Genomic DNA, 22864 nt, shown 5'->3' on the forward strand with positions numbered 1-22864 from the left:
AGATTACAATAACACTGGAAATAAGAGAGTTAACTACAAATGTTGTTTGCCAGTTATAAATGCAGTAACGACATACAAACTCCTTCTGGGAAGACCGTGGATGCATCACTATGGCATCATACCTTCCACCTTATGCCAATGTTTCAAATACTGTAAAGACGGGGTACAATATAAAGTGTTAGCTGACGCAAGGCCAGATAAAGAAGCTGAAGCCATCTTCACAAATGCCAGTTATTATGATGGATTCGCTAGTGAAGAAGAAAAGAGGAAGGATGAAAATAAAGCCCCAGGAAATGCTTGTAAGGAAATAATGAGGGAAGAAGAAATAGAATCGTCTAAGACAGTGAAAGTAAGAAACAAATTTTATTTCATGCCAAAGCATTTGCGATAGCCGGGACAGCCAATGTTAACATTATTGTTACCGAAACAGTTAAAAATTTTACAGTCAAATTACACGATGTCGCTACTATATGCTTAAAGAAGCAAACCATTCCCAGTAATCCTGAAGAGATTTTATGTAAGTCCATTACAAGACATCCAGAGCTGATCAAGTTTTATGCCCCTTCGGAAGTAAAGGCAGAAGAAACAGCTGACAACAGCATGAGTCACGAGAAATTGACATTCGAAGACCTCAAGAAATATAGTCCAGCTAGTAAGAAAATCATGAAGAATATGGGTTTCGACTATGAGGAAACGACTAGCTTAAACTATGGGAAGGGAATTCAACTCCCGATAGGAGTCAATCAGAAAAAGCGAGAGAGACTTTGAGGATTGGGGGCAGAATCTTTAGTAAATATGGTTACAATTGATCAAGCAGAGGAAGCAAATTCTGAGATAGTCAAAAATCCTGAGACAGCTTCAAAGCAGATGGAAGACGGGGGACAACCGACAATTAACAGTTTGCAAGAAATAAATTTGGAACAGAAGAAGAATCACGAAATACATTCATAAGCACCAGCCTCCCCGAATAAGAAATTGACCAGTATGTCAAGCTCTTGAAAGATAATAAAGACATCTTTGCTTGGACATATGCAAAAATGCTTGGCCTAGAACCGTTAGTGGTAATGCACCGATTGAACATTTCTAAAGATAAGAGGCCAATTAAGCAAGCACGAAGACGATTCCATTCAGATCTGATTCCCTTGATAAAAGAAGAAATAAGCAAGTTAATAAAAGTCGGGTTCATCAAGGAAGTTAAATATCCTAAATAGATATCGAATATCATCCTAGTAAAGAAGAAGAACAGGTAGATCAGGGTATGTGTTGACTTCAAAGACCTAAATGAGGCCTGTTCGAAAGATGATTTTCCACTGCCAATAACTGAGTTGTTAACAGATACTACAACAAAATACATTGTCATGTCCTTCATGGACAGTTACGCAGGTAATAACCAAATAAGAATGGCTCCTGAAGACGAGAAAGCAACAACATTCAAAACTTCGCTGGGAATCTATTGCTATAAAGTTATGCCATTTGATCTCAAGAATGCGGGCGCGACATATCAGAGGGTAATGTAGAATATATTTCAAGGCATGATGCATAAACATGTTGAATGTTACATGGACGATTTGGTAGTTAGATCAAACGACTACGAGGAACACCGCCGGCATCTTGCTTTAGTCTTCCATTGACTCAAAAAGAAAGAGCTAAAGATGAATCCAACTAAATGCACCTTCGGGGTGTCATCAGGGAAGTTTCTCGATTTTGTCGTAAGACACAGGGGAATCGAGAACGATCCATGAAAGGTCAAGGCCATTCGAGATATGTTGCCGTAAAAACGTTGAAGGAATTAAAAAGCCTATAATGGAAACTGGCGTAGATTCGCCGTTTCATTTCAAACCTAGTAGGAAGGTGCCGGCCATTTTCTCATCTAATGAAGAAAGGAATGGAGTTTATATGGGATAAGTCTTATTAAAAAGTGTTCGATTCGATAAAGGAATTGTTGAAACAGCCTCGAGTGTTAGTGGCTCCTTTGAAGGGTAAACCTCTTATTCTATACATATCTACAGCTGAAAATTCATTGGGAGCCTTGTTAGCACAAACAAATGAAGAGGGGAGAGAAACAACACTTTATTATCTGAGTCAAACTCTAATAGGAGTAGAATGCAATTACTCTTCGATCAAAAAAGTATGTTTGGCATTAATATTCGTGGTTTAGAAACTAAGACATTATTACCTGTCCCACGACATAATTTTGATATCTTGAGCAAACCCTATCAAGTTCCTAATGACGAGGCTAATGTTATCAGGAAGATTGGCATAATGGATGTTATTATTGCTAGAGTATACGATTACTTATGAGTCGACGAAAGCAATTAAGGGGCAAGCAGTGGCGGACTTCTTGACAGCTCACCCAGTGACAGACAAAGAAATTATTGTCGATGAATTTCCTAATGAACAAGTCATGATAATTGAATCTTCAAGTTCATGACAGATGTTTTTTTACAGTGCATCCCAAGCGACAAGAGTAGGGGTGGGAGTGATATTTATTACTCCTCAAGGCGATCTATTACCTTATTCCTTCACATTGGGTACCCCATGCACAAATAATGAAGCTGAGTATAATGCCCTCATCATTAGAATGGAGATAACTAGTGAAATGAAGATAAAGACGCTGCAAATTTTTGAGGACTCCAAGTTGATTATAAATCACTTAACAACTGAGTTTGAAACAAGAAAGCAGGAGCTTCTACCATACTATCGAAAAGTGCAACAATTGCTAGAACAATTCCATCATGTCGAAATTCAGCATGTACCGCGATGCGAGAATGCAAAGGCAGGTGCTTTGGCTAGTTTAGCAACAGCTTTGTCTTGTCCAAATCGGAGCCCCCTATAGGTAACAATAGAAGAAAGAAGATTCTTTCCCTCGTCAGAGATCATTAACGAAGTCGTTAAAGCATTTCCTATATCATGTATGGAGGTGACAACAGACGATTGGCGTCATCCTTTTGTTAATTATCTCAAGTATGATATCCTGCCAAAAGACCAAGTGTTGAAACAATAAATTAAGCAGATATCAAAAAGGTTCATTGTGTGTAATGAGATATTATATAGAAGATCTTATAGTGAAATTTTGATGTGATGTCTAGATGAGCAAGAAGAAAGACAGGTGTTGCAAGAGGCTCATTCCGGGGAATGTGGAGCGCATCAAGCTGACCGAAATTTATTTCATCGAGTGCATCGAATGGGATATTATTGGCCCACAATGTTTAAAGATGTTATAAATTATGCAAAGTGATGCCACAAATGTCAGATTCACGACGATATCATACATATAACTCCCGAAGACCTTCATCAAACAGCTACTTCCTAGCAGCTATAAATCCGTCGTCATCCAAAGGAAAGCAATATATACTAGTAGCTACGGATTATTTCTCTAAATGGACAGAAGCGATTGCATTGCAAAATATTCAAGAGAAAGACGTTGTAAATTTCATCCGACACGTAATAATCTATCGTCACAGTATCCCGAAGAAAATCATCATCGATAATGGTACTCCTTTCAAGAATAGGGGTATAGAAAAGTTATGTCTCAAATTCAGTATTCATTATTTGTTCTCAAAACCCTACACTATCCACTGGCCAATGGATTAGCAAAGGCATTCAGCAAGATGATTATGAAGGTATTGAAGAAGACGGTGATCGGGAATAAGCGTGATTGGGATGAAAAGTTGTAAGAAGCCCTATGGGCTTACAGGACTACTCACCGGACGGCAACGAAAGCTACAACTTATTCGCTAGTCTATGGCGTAGAGATTAGCATTCCAATTGAAACACAGGTTGCCTCACTCAGAGTAGTAGTGCACCAGTCGATTATAGATGATGAGAATGAAAGAATAAGGTTGACAGAATTAGACTCGCTCGATGAAAAATAGATAGCAGCTCAACAGAGATTGCAATTGTATCAAGCAAGAATTTTCGCAATCTTTGACAAAAAAGTTAAGCATTGGTCTTTCAAGAGATACGACTTGGTATTGATGTTGAAGAGGCCGATAGTGGTAACCCACAGAATAGGGGGCAAGTTTGACCCTAAATGGGATGGGCCATATATCATAACCAAAGTATATTCCAATGGGGCATACAGAGTTATGGATTAGGATGGATGAGGCATTAGCATACCGGTCATTACCCGTTTCATCAAAAAATATCATCCCTGACAGCAAAAGTAGTTTTGATCTATCAGAATAATGCTTCTAAATCAAAAGGGGGCAATTATGAGTGAAATGATGAAACGGCTTTAAAAGGTGAAGCCTTGTATTCTTTCTTTCATATATGAATAAAGGGAGAATTCTTAAGCACATCAAGATTAACCATCAACAACTATCGCTGAAATTAACAGCCATCGCTTTCGTCACTGACCGCCTATCAAAATTATTATTATCGCTAAGCTAATTCAATATGAAGATTGATTTCGTTAGAATGTTATCAGCAATAGTAAGCAACGACGATGATCAATTATTGATTCACCATTCGTGGCGGTGAGATAGCCCAAGCACACTTGAATTTTTATGACAGCAGTGGCAACTCATCATTTAAGGCAGCCTAGCCAAGCCCTATATGGCCAACTACGCATAAGACCTATATATTATTTAGGCAGCAGTGTGGAGCCAGTGGCCCTAAAAAGCCTATATAGGCCACATCACATGCATACCCATGAGGGCCGCGGACGAAGCCAGCAACTAAAAGCCTTAAAAGGCTAAAAAGTCCTCAACGGCCAGTCACGTGTGAGACCAATGTCATTTGTATAGCTTCCGACAGCTTCACGAACGAGGATGAAAATACCCTCTTGTGAATGGGTCCGACATTACAGACAAAGAAAAATAGGGAGCAGAATAAGACCCCCAGATCCCTGGCTTGATTTCAGTAGTAACTCATGAGGACAAGGTCTAAAATACCCCCTCATTGATGGACTGACAGCCTTGGATTTGGTACCAAAGGTAACCTTGCGCGGCCCGTGAACTCTAGAGAGTTACTGTGGTCAACCCTGTGCGTAAATCTCACTGAGTTCACGGACATGGTAGCTTCACTAGGCCCCTCTAATGGATCGCGGTTTGTAACTCCCCGGCAATGATAAGCCCCATGAACTCTAGAGAGTTATAGAGGCCATTCACATATGACCCGACTCCAACTACTCATGAGTCTAAAAAACTGTAGCTGCTCCACTACTCAAGAGCTTAAATTGTGTGTAAAACTAACTCTACTAACTCCAAAACAGAAATAGTCCTACCCATTAAAATAAACATCATATAGGGATGTTGTGTGATTTGTAGTTATGATAGATTGTAAATATAATAAAGCATGATGATCATGTGAATATTGCATCAACATGTATCCAAAATCAATAATTGCATTGCCAAGAATATGTTTGTTTTGAATAAAGCATTGAAATTCATCTGAACACTACATCACAAAAAGAAACAAAGAAATTTACATGAAAAGCACAATTTCTATAAATCTTCAGACATGCCTAATGCTGTTACATAGCGTTGTAAATCTTCCTTCAGTTGAATATGTGCTGTAGTAGTCGTTTGCTCAACCTCAAGAATAACCCTGGCCTGATCAGGAACATCGGCTAATTCTAGTTCCAAAGAGGCAATAGTTTCCCTATTCTTCGCCTGTTCAGCCCTTTCGATATCAGCAATTAAAGCATTCACTTCGATCTCTTCTTTAACTTGGTGAATGTTTGACTCCTCTTCCTCTCTTCGAATCTTGAGCAATGCGATTTCTTTATGAAGAAAGGCAATTTGGTTGTCGATGATCATTTTGTTTATATCGGAAGCCTTCAACCTTTCATGAAGAGACTGATTCGTAGCACCATAATTGGAAAGGAGGTCATCTTTTTGAGAGATTCTTTCCTTAAGCAACATTAGTTCTTTCTAACGATCTAAGGAGTCGTGAAGAGAAAGGACATTGATGCAAGCCAAGTGAACTGAATGATCAAGAACAGCTAAAGCGTTGTCGAAGAAAGGCCACTGTGCTAGGTCTTTAAAGGCGCTTACGATAACAGAAATTGCATTTTTGAAGAACACCAGCATAAGGGGTGATACTTTCTCCAATAAAACCTTGTCAGAAACTGTAGCTACAGAATTGGAACCTTCAAAACCACATGAAGTCGGTATAATTGTAGCTGAAAAGAACAAACACAATTAGAAAGATAGGAGATGCATATATGAATCTAGTAATATAAAAGAAGGAAGAAAAGAGTATACCTTCTCTGGGGTCAACTGCGGAAGTAGCCTGAACAGAAAGAGTTCCTGGTTCAGAAGATGTGGGTATGTCTGTAGCCATGACAGCGACATTAAGAGAAAGCTCACGGGCCTCAGTACTTGAATCTAAAGTCGTCGGAGTAGGGACATCAACTGGATTAGAAAAGAATTTTAAACTCCGAGCTACTAGTTGGATCGGAGAAGGATGCACGGTTGGAGATTTATCGATAGGAGTAGGAATGTCAGAATGCATAGTTGGAGATTTATCGACAAGAGTAGGAATGTCAGAGATTATAGTAACCACTGGTGGAATCTGTGCAATGTCTTGGCTCACTTCCACACTTTAAGCAGAGAATATATTTTTTGACTTTACTAGAGGGTCCGATGGCGGGACTTCTGCTTCTCTTGATGTAGACACTTCCACTATCGTCGAAAGAGTAGTATACACAATTGCATCAGTGGTCTCTATGATGCATAGAGAATATGAAGCAACAAAGGAGACGAAAATATTCACCCCAGGAGAGCAACCAGACCCTCCATAGTCAAGTTGTTCCTCTTCAAAAAAAGCTGCCCTGATAAGGGAAGAATCATCTGGATGATTTGGTCGAACTTCGAGGGGCAGAGGTTCGATCCTGATTTCACCTTCTTCCTCAATGTTCACCTTAACATCTGCTTCTTAATTTGCATCCAACAAAACATTCCCTTCATCAGTTAAACTTATAGAGGAAGATGTTTCACTGATTAGAGTGTTCGCTGAATAGTCCAGCGAGCTATCCTCTTTTGAGGTGACTCACTTTCCTTTATAAACAGTTTTCACAGGGAGAAGACGAGCACCTTGAGCAGGAGAAGGAAGTTGCTGTGCTAGAACTCCTGGAGATAATGATTTAGCTCACGAGTGAGTAATAGGGGAGGTAGTAACAACAATTTGACCTGCAATGGGAGAGGCGACATTTGTGGTATGATCTGCGGCAGGAGAGACTGCAGTGATTGTATGACCTACAGTGGGAGAGATTATGGCAGTGAGTTGATCTTCTCTTTCACGAGTGGGAGGAGATAGGATAGCGCATGGAGTTTTAAATTCATCTGTAGGAGTGGCTTGTCTTTCTCATCACTTTATAAGATCTAGGGGGGATCCAAAAGCAATCCACCCCTCCAAAGTATTTGGCGGCTTTAGCTCTTTGATGGGTTCTTCTACGGAGATTTTTCGATGGAGTTGCCCTGAAATAGTTGCGTGATCTTTTTTAACGAAAAACCCAATCCCTTGTTCTAGTCTATAATTTCTCAGCCTCAGAGGGGGAATCCAAATGGGGCGGTCGACAAAAAAATAATTGCGCACTAAATAATAATGGTGCCTCCACCATCGCATCCAAGAATATGAATTTTGTACTCGGTGATTGAATCTTGAAAGGAGGAAACGAGAGCCAAAGTTCCTTACCAAAAGTTGCTTCCATATTAAAGCCCAATTATATGGACCGACTCCATAACTTCTCATTGTTCATATAACTTCCTCTCCCGCTTGGGGCACGGCTTGATCGTAGCCAAATTGCCTGGCAAACCTACTTAGATAGTAGGGTTCTCTCCAAAATTCCACCCCTTCTCACATGGGCAAACTACAAGAATGAATACAAAGGAAGAAAGTTCTCTCAATAGGCTCCAAACTGTCGTTATCTTCAACTTCTCTGTCCTCAGCCTAATGAGTCAAGTAGAAGGGAAAGAAATTGATGGATTCTGTGTTCTCAATTTTATCAACTATCCACTCGTATGCTTTTTTCACCATCTTCCGTCTAAGGTAATACCACAAAGGAAGGCGTTCAGGGTGAACGTAAGCTTTCTCAGGGTCACCGTAAGTCAAGGGAAAATATACTCCAAGCCAGCCTGAGAAGTAGTGTCATGGAGTAAAAGAAAATGAAGCTCCAATTGTTGGGCTTGAGCAATGCGTCGCAGCATTTCTAAAAGCTCTATACAACGAACATAGGACTAGAGGGGCCAAAGAATACTTCTTCTTGCCTTCTTTTATAGCTCCTACTGCTACAAACAAAGTTGGTCGAATGGAGTCTGACCATTTTGAGCTAGGTAAGACGACCAAACTTAGCCATTACACCAGAAACATAGCTAGTTTCGTTTCGACAGTAAAATTAGCTAGACCTCTTATCCTCCTGCGAGTAGCTACCAGTTCCGGTGAGTGGCTACCAGAAAACCTGGAAAGAGAAGAGGTATGAGGAAAGAGAAATGCATGAAGATATATTTGAAAGGAGAAGGGAAGAGATATTTAAAAAACATTTATCGCAGAAACTGCAAGAAATGTGCAAGCCATTGGAGTGGGGATATTTTATGAACGTCAGGGAAAAGGGACATCTCACAAAAAAGTTTGATAGTGGAAGCCGAGATCTTAGGTGTTCTTCCAGGAGTGATATAAGCGAACTCCCCATTGGTAGGAAAATATTCGTTTAGAAAAGACCCAGTAATAGGAAGACCCGCCATTCTGTGCAGATCCCACAAAGTAATACCCACCTCGCCAAAGAGGAGATGAAAGGAATTTGTGGTGGGAGACCAATACTTCAAGAAGCCCTTGTAAATCAGAGTATCCTTGTGAAAGAAATCGGAGGTGGCTTCTATGGTTGCATATATATTCGCCGAAATGAGAACTTCCTCGTATTTTTTTAGGATTACCTTGGTCCACAAACTGTAGAACTGACGTTAAACCAAGAGACCACGCGTCCTGAATTCATCTTTCTCCCACAAGGAATCACGGTCATGAAAATGCTACTGGATTATTTCAAAATAATGAGTGGGATATATAAAGTGAGGATTGTAGCATGGTATGAGAAAATGCATATACGATACTTGACCGGTCTTCTGAACTAGACATTTTTCTGTGAGATAGCCTTCGAGAATTCTTGGCTCTTTTATAACCTAGTTCGCCACATATCAGAGCCAATTTTATGTCATATAATCTGATGGTTCGTTTTGGATCATAAACAAGTGACGCTGAAGGTGCAAAAGTATGGTGATGATCTTGTCTTTATAAGGATTTTTGAATTTGATTGCATCCGCTTGAGACTTGATCATGTCCCAAATGTTTTGATAGCGTCTCTTATTGTGTTCTTAAATTTTCTCTTGGAAGATTTCATTTTTACTCTTTCGCCTTTTCTTCTTCGAAATCGATGGAGGGGAGGATTTAACAGGAGTAGGATGGGAATCATCTGTCTGAAAATTAGTGGTGGATTTCAGCAATTCTCCCAGTTTGACTCTTGACCTTCTATGGGTGGCGCTTCTCTCTAATCAAGACAGCGGTACGATTGGAATCAGATAGGCGCTGGATTCAATCAGAAAGTTGATTATCGATGGGGTTAGTGCCTTAAAAAGAGATGAGTAGCCCTCAGAGGATCTGGCTTTCTTTTGGGGATGAGTTTCAAGTGGCGAGGGGTTAGATGATTCAACAGCGTGATGACTTTCTTGAGAAGTGTGAAGCCTCTTAGAATGAGTGTTGGAAGAAGAGGATTTAGTAGACAAGTTAAGACACTCGAAGAAGTTCGAAATCAGCAAAGATATCTACAAGAATTCAGTTGTGCACAAATAGTAGTATTATGCACAGAAGGATCAATTGTGCACAATAGGCAGTTGTGCGTAAGAGTGCGTTGTGTGTAAGAGTGTGTTGTGTGTAAGAGCGTGTTGTGCGCAAGAGTGTTGTGCACAAGGATGTGTTGTGTGTAAGGATACATTGTGTGCAAGAAGGAATAGAGCGCAAGAAGGGGGGAAGCTGCGAAGTAAGAGTGAATGAAATGAGGGCTTGGAGGGGTTTATATAGACATTTCTAGGCTAGGTTGTGCGTAAGCTGGGTTGTGCGCAAATGATGTTTGCACATAAGCTGGGTTGTGCGCAAATTTGAAATTGCACACAATGAGAAAAATACAATAAAAAATGCTAAATTAATTAATTTTTTTAAAAGGTTGATCCTACATTCTCTTGTTTTGTAGATAAAAATCATAAATGCAGGATCAAGGAGGCATCTATTGAGGCATAAAAAGAAATAAAGGAAAAAATGAACGAAGGAGTTCTTTCTGAAAGGAGGTTATGCGCTACACAAACAAAAGGCTGCAATTAGGGGTTGTGCGCCACACCAGGCTAGGCCACACAAAGGATGTTGCAAGGAGATCCGCACAAGGTGGTCCACACAATGGTGTTCTACACAAAGGTGGTTTGCACAAAGGGGCTAGGTGCACAATGAAGGTGTTAAGGTATTCACACGTGCGAAAAGCTATATATACCCCATCACCCCTCTATAATGGAATCATTAGAGCTAGATTCAAGCAGAGGAGAGAGATCTAGACTTCAAAAGAACATAGGTATTGTCCACACCTATTGTGCAAAACAAGGCTAGTGGGGCACACAACGAGTGCCAATGCATAATGAGCAAGAGCGCACAACGCCTATGTGTGCACAACACCACCGATGCATAGTGGCTATGTGCGCACAACCCTCCTGGTGGTGTATTGTTCTCCCTTGTGAACGTGGAACGACTCCATTCGTGTCATGAATTCATTGATTATCCCTATTTTGGAGTATAGGATCAATCAAGATATACGCTATGCTAGCACATAAATATCACTACATTGAAGAGCATGATGTAATTTAATACTTGTATTGTGTTTATATAAATGTTCTACTTTGGAATCAAAGGAGATAAAGGATGTAAATGAAATCAGAATGAATAAATATCGTGATTATTCTCTTTATTTTTCTTTTGTTAACTATTGAGTGATTGAATTTTCCCAAATCGAATGCATTTGTTTCTTGTCGAAACAATGAGGTGCATGACTGAGCAATGGTCCCGTTGGCAGTGTTTCTTCTTGAGGGCGAGGCTGAGCAGTGGTGGGCATCGGTCTCTCATGTGGCAGGGGCTAGGTTTGTATGGACGTGGTAGGATTTTGTAGACTGGTTCGACCGAAAGTTTTTCCCTGACCACATCTGACAGCAACGCACAATTGAGTTCGAGACTTTAGTGCAGGGGGGATATGACAGTATCTTAGTATGAGGCCCGCTTCATCGCTCTATCAACATTCGTGAAGTATCTAGTTGATGATGAGGGGCAGAAGGCCCACCGTTTTCAGAACGGCTTATGTTATGGTCTCCGGGGGCGTGTTGTTGGGCATATGCTTTCGACTTTTGAGGAGGTAGTGTAGAGGGCCCAGATTTATGAGGCAGAGTGGGCCAGTTCACAGAGGGATCGTGATCAGAGGAGAGACCGGAAGAGGAAGGACCCCTTCAGTGGCTCCCAGGAGTAGAAACATCGGTCACAGCAGAGGCGTGCAGCCTGCCCAGCCGCACGAGCACCAGCAGCACCTCTAGCACCACCTCAGAGGCAGTTTTCGGGTACCTGTCATGGATACAGAGAGATGGGGCACTGTTAGCGGGAGTGTCCCCACCCTCATCAGTAGCAACAGCAGCCGAGGGCACTGCAGCAACCTCCACCATAGCAGCAGTGACAGCAGAGACCCCCACAGCAGTAGCAGTAACAGCCTTCGAGACCGCAGTAGCAGAGGCAGCCGTTTCGGCTGCCACAACAACAGCAGCAGCAGCGACCATAGTGGGGACAGGCACCTCCCCAGCCAGCTCAAGGTAGATTATATGCGGCACAACAGGACCCACAATCATCAGGAAGAGTCGTTGAGGGTACCCTCCTTGTCTTTACATGCATAGCTCGAGTTTTGATTGAATTTGGTGCATCTCGTTCTTTTGTAACCAAGGACTTCTGCCGCTTGACCGGATTGCCGTTAGAGTCTACTAGTGAGGGATTGTCAGTATCGACGCCCTTGGGAAAGACTACAATGTTAGGCCAATTTTGTTTATCTTGCCCCATTTTGGTAGGGGAGACCTTCTTGCCTACTGATTTGTTTGTGTTGCCGATGTCAGAGTTCGACGTCATTTTGGGCATGCATTGGCTCACCGAGTATCACGCCATCATGGACTGCTCCGTGAGGACAGTCATGTTCTGTATACCCAGCATGCCACAGTTCCAGTTTATAACTGAGCCCAAAGGAGAGCAGATTTCTTGCCTTTGATGTCATGTGCTGTTGAGGGGTCAGTTGCTTAGAGTATCGACCAGCTGCCAGTTGTCTATGGTTTTCCTGATCTGTTCCAGGAGATTCCAAAATTACCGCCTCACCAGCATATTGAGTTTTAGATTAACCTTGTACCCAGTACCGCGCCTATCTCAAAGGCTCCGTATCGTATGACACAGTTGCAATTGGACGAGTTACGCGAGTTAAGCTTTATCCATTTGAGGAGTTCGCCGTAGAGAGCGTCGGTACTCTTCGTAAGGAAGAAGGATGGCTCATTGAGGCTTTGTGTATATTACCACGAACTCAACAAGGTCATGATTAAGAACAAATACCCGCTTCCGAGGATCGATGATTTCTTTGTTCAGCTGCAGGTTACACAGTTCTTTTTTAATATAAACCTGCAGTCTGGTTATCATCAGATTCGGGTCCGAGAGGAGGATATCCCGAAGACAGCCTTAAAGACGCGATATGATCATTTTGAATTTCAAGTCATGTACTTCGAACTGACCAATGCACTCGCTGTATTCGTGTAGTTGATGAACAATGTCTTCTGTCCTTATCTTAATCAGTTTGTTGTGGTATTCATCGATGACATTCTGATATATTCGAGGACCCGCGGGACCATGAGTAGCATTTAGAGATCGCTTTGCAGACCCTTTGTGCCCACCAGCTTTATGTGAAACTAGAGAAGTGTGAGTTCTGGTAGGAGGAGATGAAGTTCCTTGATGACGTGGTGACGAGGTAGGGAGTCGCAGTGGACCCCTCAAAGATTGATGCAATGCGACAGTGGGGCTAGCCCATGAACGCGTCCGAGATCCGAAGTTTCCTTAGTTTGGCGGGCTATTACCGAAAGGGCGCTGAGTTTGTGTGGAGTGACGCATGCGTGTGAGCATTTGCAGAGCTGAAGGACCATCTTACGTCCACCCGGGTCCTCACTCTTCCCTTTGGGAGTAAAGGGTTTATGATATTTACCAATGCAGCGCATGTTGGTTTGGGTGATGTCCTGATGCAGCACGGGAAGCCACTGGCCTACATGTCTTGCTAGCTCAAGGTCTTTGAGTTGAACTACTCCAAGCATAATTTGAAGTTGGCCACCGTCATCTTCACACTGAAGGTGTGGAGGCACTATCTTTGTAGGGTTAGATTTGAGCTCTTCTCTGACCACAAGAGCTTAAGGTATCTCTTCTCACAATCCGAGTTGAATATGAGGCAGAGGCATTGGATAGAGCTCCTAAAGGAATACAATTTTGATCTTTAGTACCACCCACGCAAGGCGAACGTGGTGGCGGATGCTCTTAGCCATCAGCTACGAGGCCTGGTGGCACATATGATGGTCTGGGAGTGGAAGATGCTCGATGATATAGCAGAGTATGACTTCAAGTTTAGTCTGCAGTTTTCTATCGTTTAGTTATTGAGCTTGTCAATTCAACCCTCTCTTGTTGCAAGGGTGATCAAGGCTCAACAGACAGACGAGTCGTTACAGGATTATTGAGCAGAGGCGGCATTTGAGAGTCAATCAGGTTGGCATATTGGTTCTAATGGTGGACTTCATTTCAGAGGCCAATTATGTGTCCCGGATATCAAGAGTTGCGCAGGGATCTTATGACCTAGGCACATCAATCGAGGTTTTCTATCCACCCTGGCTTGAAGATGTACCGCGACATAAGGAGATGTATTTTTGGGTGGGGATGAAGCATCAAATCGCCAGTTTTGTGGTCGAGTGTGACACATGCCAGCGTATCAAGATCGATCATCAGAGACCCCCAGGTCCATTACAGCTATTGAGCATCCCGACGTAGAAGTGGAAGCACGTATCTATAGATTTTATCATGGGTTGATCGAGGACTCAGCGCAGTCATGACGCCATCTGGAGTGTCGTGGATCATTTGACGAAGTCGGCGCACTTTCTCACAATTCGTGCGACCTGGCCTTTAGACTAGCTTGCTAGATTGTTCATTGATTAGATCGTGGGATTGCACGGTGTTCCAGTTTCGATCATTTCTGATCGAGATCCAAGGTTCACATCTCAATTTTGAAAGAGCTTTCAAAAGGCGATGGGGTCTGCCTTGCAGTTCAGCATAGCGTATCATCCGCAAACCGATGGGCAGACCGACAAGGTTAACCAGATCCTTGAGAAAATGTTTCGGGCTTACGTGATTGACTTCTCAGGTAGCTGGGATGAGCACTTGTGCCTGGCTGAGTTCGTGTATAATAATAGCTATCAGGTGATCATTGGCATGACTCCCTTTGAGGCATTGTATGACAGGTCATGTAGATCCCCCAGTTGTTGGACCGAGTTTAAAGAGCACTGTCTCCTAGGTCCCGAGCTTATGCAGTAGACATTAGAGGACATCGATATTATCAGGTAGAGGATGCGCACAGCTCAAAGCCGGCAGAAGAGTTTTACTGATTGCCGGCATCGCCTCTTGGAGTTTGCAATTAGGGACCATGTGTGTCTCAAGGTCTCACCCATGAAGGGTGTGGTTCGATTTAGAGAAAAGGGAAAGCTTTCCCCTAGAATTATTGTACCTTTTGAGATCACTGGGCTCATTGGCGCCATGGCCTATAGGCCCGCCTTACCACCTCAGTTGTCTGGCAACCACAACATTTTTCATTTTTCTATGCTGTAAAAGTGTGGGTCAGACACCATTCTTGTGATTGATTGGCAGCCCCTAGAGGTCCGTGAGGACGCTTGCAACATTGAGCAACCAGTTCGCATCCTTGATCGAAAGGAACAGGTCCTCTAGACCAAGGTCATTCCCTTGACAAAGGTATAGTGGGGTCACCATAGTATTGATGAGGTATCTTGGGAGCGCGAGGCTGAGATTCAAGAGCATTATCCCCATCTCTTTGTTGATTGATTGTACTTTATATTATATTTTGATATATATATATATATGATGCCATGTTTCCTCTTTCCTTCTTGTTCTGCGCGATAGTATAAATGTCGAGGACGGAATTTTTATTGGGAGGGGAGAGTTGTAAGGCCTGTGTTTTAGTATCATACCGTTCCTTAGGACCCCGCAATTCTCTCTGTCGAATTCTGGCAACCTGCGACCTATAGACAGAGTTTGCAAGCGACCTTAAGTCGCATCCCATAGACCCGAGTCGACTCAACCTAAAACCTATACCATTGCGACCACGCCGTTGCCATAGTTCCAACGCCACGTCTCGTGTGCCAATGCGATGCCTAAACTAAGAGATATGACCCGCGCATAATCTCGGCCACATACTGCACGTTGCAGGGCCAAAGATTCCAGGTAAAGTGGATTCTCTACATGAGCAATTATGACTATGACATCATCCTAGCCTACGTAGCTTAGGATGACATCACCCTAACCACCCATGCCTTGCTAGCAATGATGACTAGCATGCCCATGCTCTCTTACACCACCATGATTACCTTACAACCTCATCATTGCTTTCCTATACCCCTCTCTCTCTCTCTCTCCCTCCCTTTCTTCCTTTTTTTTTTATTTTGCAACCAAGAGGCCTTGGATGTCCAAGCAAGAGCAGAGCAGGAACCCATCTCACCAGCCCTCTTCCTAGCTAAATCTCACCCAATCCAACCATTGAAATACCATCTCCACTATTAAAGGAGCACCTTAGGAGCTTTAGAACTCTAGGGAGCAATAAGAGGAGAAGTGGGTGCATTTTTAGCCTAGATATGTCCAGTTTCTTGTATGAGGGCAGGTGGGACCTACCAATCAATGGTAGGGATCCCATCTTGGTCCCTAAGTGTGGCCAATGGCCCACCATGCTTGCATACATGTGCCATGATGGGGTTATTCTCCATGGACCCCATCATGATGTTTCTTTGATATTTAGCATGTAAAAAGGGGTCATCTAGATCCTTGATCTTGTGGTAGGGATGACATCCCACCTTGATTTTGATTTGAGGGACCACACATGGATGGGGCTCATCTTGATGTATGCATGACACCTGGAGGGGCTCATAGTGGTGGAGCCCCTCCCACCACACGTCTTCTCTCTCTCTCTGTAACGACCTTGGAATTTTTGTGCTTATCTTTCCTTAAGTAGTTGTTTTAGGGTAATTAGCGCTTTACTCGATTGCTTGTGAAATTCGCATTAATCACTTTAAATTGTATCTGCATGGCTCTAAACGTGTAGATTAGTGAGCGCTACGTTACTCTGAAATCTGGGATCCATCGCTAAATCCAGTTGTTCTGGAGAATTTTTGGGAGATCTGGATCAGACCTAGACCGCGCGTCGAAAGTCCGATAGCGATGATCTTAGGCTGTTGCGGTCACCGAGTTGGGCTTGATCTTCACCTCGAAAATCAAGTCGATCTGATGTTCTGGGTCGATTTTGTTGAGCTCGGAGTGAAGAGTGTGAGAACGGTTGGAATTTATTAAGCTTTTATTGAAATCTGAGTCGTGTCGCTTGTGCGATGATTTTAAGCATTCTGACCGTTGGATTCTGACCCAATTTCACCCTCTGATCAGGATAGTTGGCCCAGGCATATCCTAGTGCTTGTGGACCTGATCGAGTTTCCGTGACCGTTGAATTGAGTGTGGTCCGCCACGGCTGATCTGAAGAGCCGGTCGGTATGAAAACTCAGCCTGACCTAGATCCATGGTCAATGAGCTTAAGTCCGACCTTTCGTGGTTATAGGCCCACCAGAAGTGCTTCGTTGGATCGAGAAAGGCTTGCTTTGGTTATAACCTAAGTATACCTTGACCCTGGGGTTATTTCCATCATTTTAAGGCCTATATATAGACCTTAAACCCTAGCTCTCATTTCCATACGAATTTTCTCTAACCCTAGCTTGGAAAGAGAGTGGAAAAGAGAGAGTTAGTGAGAGAGATTGGTTGGTGATTCATTTTGATTCTTCTTTGTTCTTCTTTACCTTTGAACCTTTACTTTGAATCGTTCATCTGACGATTCTGAGTTCTTTTGGGGTAAGTTAACCTAACCCTAACCTGTGTTAGAGCTTAGATTAGACTTGGTGTTGTTGTATCTCATTTCTATCCTTATTTTAGGGTATTCTAGCGCCGTTGACAAAGACTACTCGTCTAAATCAGCTCAGCGGTTCTTTCTTCGCTTAAGGTGCGGACTTTAAGTGTATAGGTTATGGTTTTCAAGGCTTTCAATCCCAGTTAGTGATTTATTCTTGTTATGGATGAGATTTCACATGTCAAATGTTATGTTTACATCGCTTTCCTGATATGCATGTGCTATATTGAGATTTGTGTATTCTAAGTGTATTTATAAAGTACCGTATACGTATAAAATACGCACTTGTGCTTGCCATGATTATTGGTCATGTATGTATGCTAGATGCATGTATGACAACTCCTTGGTAAAGGGAATTGTCTAAGTGCATGTATTCCAACATACGTCATGTATGTTGTTCCTTGTATGCTAAGTGTTTGTAGAAATGCATGAATGATCTAAGTGTAACTGATTACACTAAGTGTGGGCGTTGAGAAGTGATTCTCAATACTCCTATTGATGCGCATGTTTTCCTTTATGCAGTTACCTTTCAAGTTATTTAAATTCAAGCATCTCCTATGCTTACATTTATGTTAAGTTGATATTCTTCAGATGTGTATGTAACATGATTTGAGTTATTGTTCCATTACTGTTTTACATTCCATATGAATATCTGTAGTAGTGTAGGATATTTGGGACTATGCCTTAGTCCAGGAGATCGGTAATTGACCATATATTCGTGGTTGAGATTGCTTTCGCCACGTAGGACGTATTAGACGAACACGAGCCGTATTAGAGTTGACGGCAGTGGTTTGGCCACGCGGAGTGTTTGCGCACTCTATGTCGTTCAACTCAACGTGCGCTCGTGCTAGTCGAGTTCGTCAAATAACCCGATTGTCCGATGTATGTTAACCATGTATGGACGCTACTGCTTGAATCTAGGGTACCGAACTTACCAGTGAAATCCTAATAACCATGGTACCTGATCCGCTAAGACTCATGAGCCGGACATGGTGGTATGGGACACCGTGGTCGAGCCGTCGGCCTACGCCGGGTGACGAGCCTCCCGTAGTGACCGTGAGCAACTTAACTCGTGAGCCGATTATGGTGGTATGGGACACTATATTCGTCTTTGTCGGCCTACATTGATTGGTGACGAGCCCTTTGTAGTGACCTCGAGCATACCTGGATACCGCAAGGAGGTGACGAGCCGATCTGTGGTAGTAAAGGCATGAAAGGCGTGCATTGATTGGTGACGAGCCCTTTGCTACGACCTCAACTATATGATCGTATGAGATATCTAGGATTGACGACCCTAGTATGGATCACTGTTTGGATGGTGATATGAGGAAGGTATCTTAGCTTCCCAATCCTGTTGTGTGAAACGGACTAATAACAACTCGGTAATCATATCCATGCACCACATTTGCATGTGCTTTGTAGATGTGGCGCACTTTGAGGTGATGTCATGCGTAACGTAAGATGAAGACGCTGAGGGTGTACGCGTGAGGGCACGCATCATATTGCATTCATACTTGCATTAACAAGAGTACTTAGGATTTAATTACTTATCCTGCTTTATCATTACTGTTTGATTGAACTGATAACATGTTAACCAGTGCCTTAATGTTCCACTGAGTTGATCACTCACTCCCACGTTTCTGGGGCGGTGTTTCACACCCACCAGACTCTGTCTTAGGCCCTGATGTTGCAGATGTGGATGCGAGGTCTGAGGTAGAGTGGGAGCTGGATGACGATGAGGCTGCCTTCTCCTATATGCAGTTTTCAGACGGGTTCTAGCGAGCCTCGGTCTGATGCGCGGGATTCCTGGGATATTTTTGGGGACTGAAATGATGTAATTTGATACTTATAATTTTGTTAAATAACACTTTTACACGATCTGGTTGTATATGTAATTCAGGGATTTACACTTGTACACATTTTATTATAAGTCTTCCGCTTGCTTTATTCACTTGTCCCTGAAGCATATCTGTGTTTTGGCTTAATCTATTCCATGTTTTATGCACTAATACAGTCAACATACATTCATCATTAAATATGTTGCATAAGTGATGTTTTGGAACTCGGGAGCTGAGTTATGCTCGACCCCCGAATTTCAGGGCGTTACACACACACTCTCTCTCTCTCTCTCTCTCTTTTTCCATTGTATGTGTGGGCCACCTGGTGTACTCAACAAATCCAGACCATCCAGCAGGTGGGACGGCCTGGCTGTCTAGTTTTCTGGATGCAGGCTGGTCCACCTTGCTGTCCTGTTATGCATGATTTAAATATCAGGGGAAGGACATACATACCTGCTTGACCTGGATATGTGCGGCCCGTCCAGGTGGACCCTACCTTGATGCATATGTTTTAGATCCTTATTATCTAGCAATTTGGATAACATGTTGTCCATTTTTCCAGCCTGCATGACTGGTCAGTCATGCCGGGATAAATGAGTGGAAAGCATTAATATTAGCTTGATTCTTGTGTTATAGTGGGGTGGCCCACTGACGTGTGGACCCCACCTTGATGTGTGTGTGAACCCACACTGTCTAGCCAAAAGGGAGGACGTCCTATGTGGGCTTGGTAGGTCTGGATGGTCCAATTGCTGGTACTATCCAGTAGGCCTGGACGAAGGAAAATGCAAATATCGGCTTGGTTTGATACTAGTGGGCCACTCACAAGGACCCCACCTTGGTGTTTGTGTGTACATGCACACCATCCACCCATTTCTCCCATGCCAAACAGGCCATGGGCCCAGCCAGGCCCAACATGGGGTTGGGCTGACCGTTCAACACACTGCTGGACCTACCTTGATTTTTGTATTATATCGATACCATCCCTCTATTTTAAGGCCCACCTGGATAGGGCCCACCCTCTGGTGGAACGTCTGTAGGTGGGGCCCACCTTGTGTAGGTATTATATCCAGTTGTCCAGGCATTGGGACGTCCAATAGGGCTGGGACACTGCTGGACTAACCATCTAACAACAGGCCCACCCTGATGTATGTGTTGTATCCTTGCTGTTCATCTAGTGGGGCCCACCGTGACATGTATGAGCCACCATGAGTTATGCATTTCATCTTGACAGTCCATCTGCTGGACATCCAACAGGTCTAGAAGTTGGGAGGGCTGGACGTCCAGTAAGGGCCCAACTTGCTGTATGGTATTGCCCTTTGTATATTTGTGAGACCCACCACGTTGAAAGTGTAATGCATACACACTATACCTCTATTTTTTTCTGAGATCATAGGCCCCATTAGTGCCTTGTAAGGCCGACCTTCCATCTGATTGAATGAGGACCAAACTGTCCAAATTTTTGAACGTCCAGCAGGGCCAGATGGGCTAGACGCCCAGCCTTAGAACCCACTCTAATGTATGTGCTGCCCATCCATTATGATGGATTTTGTGGGCTGTTTTGTAAGCCACTATGATGTATGTGTTGTAGACCTTGCCCAACTATTTTCTAGAGCCTATGGGCTACCCCATGTAGCCCACCTTGATGTATGTAGACCATGGGCCATCCCTTGAAGCCCACCATGATGTATGAGATAATATGAATGCTGCCCATTTATTTTATAGCTATTGTAAGGGCCATAGGCCCCATTGTGAGATAATTTCTATAGTGTGTCACACTCTAGTAGGCTATGGTGGTTAAATGTCCACGTTGTAAACCTCCCTAGGGCCCATTGTTAAGCCCATTCTCATCTTCTCTTAGTAGGTTAACCCAAACCGTTGGGCCCCCCATTGTTGATGTGCTTCCACCGTGTCTTGTGGATTTATCCAACCTATAAAGCCCATCTTGTGCTTATTGGGCCACTTAGGAAGCCAGTTTACTACGTGATGAAGAGGGTGAGGAAGCCCACTCTTGTACTTAGGCTCATCCTCTTGACTCCCCTTGTTATATACATTAGACTTACCCATGAGGCCCATTCTTGATATGAGTATATCATCTAGGTCGTCTATTAATGATAGGAGAGTACAACATCACCATTGGATATACTTAGTAGAGCATCATGATACATGCCCATACGCATCATTTGTATGCTTGTATGAGGAGTGGTTGATCATAACATATGCCATTGGTCTGGTTGTTTTTAAGACTCCCTGAGAGACGGAATTGCCCTACATGAGTGCGTGGTACACGCAGGATTGATGTGTGACTGGATAGTATGACTCATGCATCTTACATTTGTGTGACATAATCATTGTACACTCTAGCGACATCAAGGCTGTGGCCTCCACAGGCATATCGTGGATGGAAGGATTAGATATCGAAAATATTTGGTTTTAGCACTGAGGCGTCATAGATGTCCATGGGTGAAAGTCCCTAAACCCTCGTGGTACTATAGGTTGCTCCAACTTCGAGACCGAGTGGATACATGAGCGCCTGAGTGCCGAATACCAGTAGGCTGCGTCTCCTACTATGTCGTGGTCGGTTGGAAGGAGGTGTGGCCTTATCCACCCACGGGGCAGGGGACAAAGCTAGGCTGAATTTGACCAACTCGGGAATGAGTCCACTACTGATAAGCCAGGTAGATATTGGCTGACTACTGGCTAGGTGAGTAATGAAGTCTCTTACACTCACTTGGCTGCACGCCTGGGGGAGAGACAGTCAATGTAGAGTGCACTAGACCCCGGTGATATTCCAGAGAGGAACTGTATTGATATGTGGATTCAGATGAGGACTGGCATGATTTATGATTGCATCTCGCATATGACATTTGACCATGTAGGCCTTGCATCGCATAGCCTTGGTACGGCTGACAGCATTCATAGACTTGCTAACATCTTTCCGCATTACTTTGATATTGCATACTTGGCACATACCTTATGCACACACGTACACCACCCTCAAAGCTTTCTATAAGCTTATGCATGATCGTTGCGTTCAGGTGACGTTAGGATGTAATAGCACTGAGGCAGGAGCGTGTGGCTGAGCTTCAGGAGTTTTTGATATCTATCTTGTATTTCCCTTTATGAGTTGTACTCAAAAGTTTTTTTTATTATAGTGAATATGTGGTGATGTTGTTGTTTGTCTCTAGGTAATGCTTATGGTTATGCTTCCCTTTACAAAATTTTTACTGAAAATTCTCCTTGTAGGATCCCAGGATCGGAATCTGGTATATGGGTGCCGGGAGCGGAGAATGGGGTACTACAGAGGTTGTCGATGCCAGATTTGGCAATCTGAAATTTTGTGAGCCCGGTTTCCAAGTTTGGGGCGTGACAGCCCCGAACTGCGTAACTTGGGCTTGGAAGGAAGTGCTTGAAAAGTACGACCCTCTTAGACCTGAATTTGAAACTTAAGTGAAGATGACCCCACCACTAAATTGTGAAGTTGCAACTTTCCAACAGTCAGATTGTGACTAAATTTGAGCCATGAGCCAGGGATATTTCCCTGCTCATATCTGCATAACTGTGGCCCCGATCGAGTGTCGATAGCCATCGATCCCAAGAAGGGTCCCGATGGTCACTCAAGGCATTCAATCTCCACCAAATTTGGATCGATCGCTTATCCTATGATGGGGCACCTACCCCATGGTGCAGATGAGCCAGCGGGCCCTGTGGACCAAAATCAAGCCCACTAGAGGCTTGCATGTTAGAAAAAGGACTCCCCAGGGTCATTTAGACACATAATCTG

The sequence above is a fragment of the Magnolia sinica genome, chromosome 11 (genome assembly GCF_029962835.1).
Source record: "Magnolia sinica isolate HGM2019 chromosome 11, MsV1, whole genome shotgun sequence".
NCBI lineage: Eukaryota > Viridiplantae > Streptophyta > Magnoliopsida > Magnoliales > Magnoliaceae > Magnolia > Magnolia sinica.